Genomic DNA, 2500 nt, shown 5'->3' with positions numbered 1-2500 from the left:
GTGTGGAGAAGCTTCATTCATTTTTTTTAGCTTCACTGGTTATATCATTGGTTCTTATTTTATTAGTTCCACTTTATTCTTCCATTTATTCCAATTTAATTTAAATAATGTCAAATAAATTGTACATGACCATGGGTGGATAGCAGTGAACGCCCCCCCATGTTATTGGTGGATATATTGGTGGTACGGGGCTGGAATAATATTAGTGCCCCCATGTGGTCCGAACGTGTAGCTACGGAGCCACACACAAGTCTCCTGACACGCATTTGCAAATCAGCACACGCATTTGCGAGTCGTCCGCGGCAGGACTGTAGCAAACGTCACCTGTAAGAACACAGCCAATCAAAAGGTCCCGTTTTTACAGGTCGCCCATCTACGGATTTTTGTCCGCATTTAACCATGTGTATGTGCCAACAAATCATTGTACACATTTGCTGATATTTGTCATATATCTGTGACTTCAATCATGCATTGTAGATTGTTGTTACACATTTGTGACTGTGGTTATAGTTTCAGATTCTTGTTACGTATTTTTGGATTGATTTGCCACAATAAAGACCACATGTATAAAAGGCAAAATTTTGAAAGAAATTGTCGCTTACGGCCATACTACCCTGAGAACGCCCGATCTCGTCCGATCTCGGAAGCTAAGCAGGGTCGGGCCTGGTTAGTACTTGGATGGGAGACCGCCTGGGAATACCAGGTGCTGTAAGCTTTTGCACCGCAAAAAAAAATAAAAAACTTTGACAAATGTAAGCAAGTATGCGAGCTGCTTTTTTTATAAATTTCCACATATTCGCCTGACAGGCTGAGAGCACAAAATGCCAACATTCAGCGTCCCCTGCCTTTGGGTGTTGCTACAGTCTCGCCGTGGACGACTCGCAAATGCTTGTGGCAATTTGCAAATGCTTGTCTGGAGACTTGAGTGTGGCTCCGGAGCTCCACATTAAGACCAAAAGGGGACTCTCGTAGTCTACAGGTGTAGCAGACAGATGACCCGATCCGGTTGGGTTGGTGCAGTGAGTTTTACTAAATAAAAAGGTAATGAATCAATTTTAAAAAAATGGTGTTTACTGAATGCAATAAAGGGAAGTATAGTTAATGTGGCAATTAGCAGGTGTGGAGAAGCTTCATTCATTTTTTTTAGCTTCACTGGTTATATCATTGGTTCTTATTTTATTAGTTCCACTTTATTCTTCCATTTATTCCAATTTAATTTAAATAATGTCAAATAAATTGTACATGACCATGGGTGGATAGCAGTGAACGCCCCCCCATGTTATTGGTGGATATATTGGTGGTACGGGGCTGGAATAATATTAGTGCCCCCATGTGGTCCGAACGTGTAGCTACGGAGCCACACACAAGTCTCCTGACACGCATTTGCAAATCAGCACACGCATTTGCGAGTCGTCCGCGGCAGGACTGTAGCAAACGTCACCTGTAAGAACACAGCCAATCAAAAGGTCCCGTTTTTACAGGTCGCCCATCTACGGATTTTTGTCCGCATTTAACCATGTGTATGTGCCAACAAATCATTGTACACATTTGCTGATATTTGTCATATATCTGTGACTTCAATCATGCATTGTAGATTGTTGTTACACATTTGTGACTGTGGTTAAAGTTTCAGATTCTTGTTACGTATTTTTGGATTGAAGTATTTGCCACAATAAAGACCACATGTATAAAAGGCAAAATTTTGAAAGGAATTGTCGCTTACGGCCATACTACCCTGAGAACGCCCGATCTCGTCCGATCTCGGAAGCTAAGCAGGGTCGGGCCTGGTTAGTACTTGGATGGGAGATCGCCTGGGAATACCAGGTGCTGTAAGCTTTTGCACCGCAAAAAAAAATTAAAAACTTTGACAAATGTAAGCAAGTATGCGAGCTGCTTTTTTTATAAATTTCCACATATTCGCCTGACAGGCTGAGAGCACAAAATGCCAACATTCAGCGTCCCCTGCCTTTGGGTGTTGCTACAGTCTCGCCGTGGACGACTCGCAAATGCTTGTGGCAATTTGCAAATGCTTGTCTGGAGACTTGAGTGTGGCTCCGGAGCTCCACATTAAGACCAAAAGGGGACTCTCGTAGTCTACAGGTGTAGCAGACAGATGACCCGATCCGGTTGGGTTGGTGCAGTGAGTTTTACTAAATAAAAAGGTAATGAATCAATTTTAAAAAAATGGTGTTTACTGAATGCAATAAAGGGAAGTATAGTTAATGTGGCAATTAGCAGGTGTGGAGAAGCTTCATTCATTTTTTTTAGCTTCACTGGTTATATCATTGGTTCTTATTTTATTAGTTCCACTTTATTCTTCCATTTATTCCAATTTAATTTAAATAATGTCAAATAAATTGTACATGACCATGGGTGGATAGCAGTGAACGCCCCCCCATGTTATTGGTGGATATATTGGTGGTACGGGGCTGGAATAATATTAGTGCCCCCATGTGGTCCGAACGTGTAGCTACGGAGCCACACACAAGTCTCCTGACAC

The 2500-nt window shown here is 42.0% G+C and overlaps 2 non-coding genes across 2 annotated transcripts; both read left to right on the top strand.

The window, feature by feature from the left end:
• The first annotated feature begins 596 nt into the window (after positions 1-596).
• Positions 597-715, top strand: LOC148328325 (5S ribosomal RNA). The gene has a single exon (XR_015845965.1). It is a non-coding gene; the product is annotated as a 5S ribosomal RNA (ribosomal RNA).
• A 1002-nt stretch (positions 716-1717) lies between these two features.
• On the top strand, positions 1718-1836 carry LOC148328324 (5S ribosomal RNA). Its single transcript, XR_015845998.1, has one exon. It is a non-coding gene; the product is annotated as a 5S ribosomal RNA (ribosomal RNA).
• The last annotated feature ends 664 nt before the right edge of the window (positions 1837-2500 follow it).

Source organism: Idiotropiscis lumnitzeri, chromosome 11 (genome assembly GCF_059441095.1).
Source record: "Idiotropiscis lumnitzeri isolate Australia: NSW breed Sydney's pygmy pipehorse chromosome 11, RoL_Ilum_1.0, whole genome shotgun sequence".
NCBI classification, from domain to species: domain Eukaryota; kingdom Metazoa; phylum Chordata; class Actinopteri; order Syngnathiformes; family Syngnathidae; genus Idiotropiscis; species Idiotropiscis lumnitzeri.
Note: the sequence above shows the minus strand (reverse complement) of the source record. Positions and strands in the feature narration are given on the sequence as shown.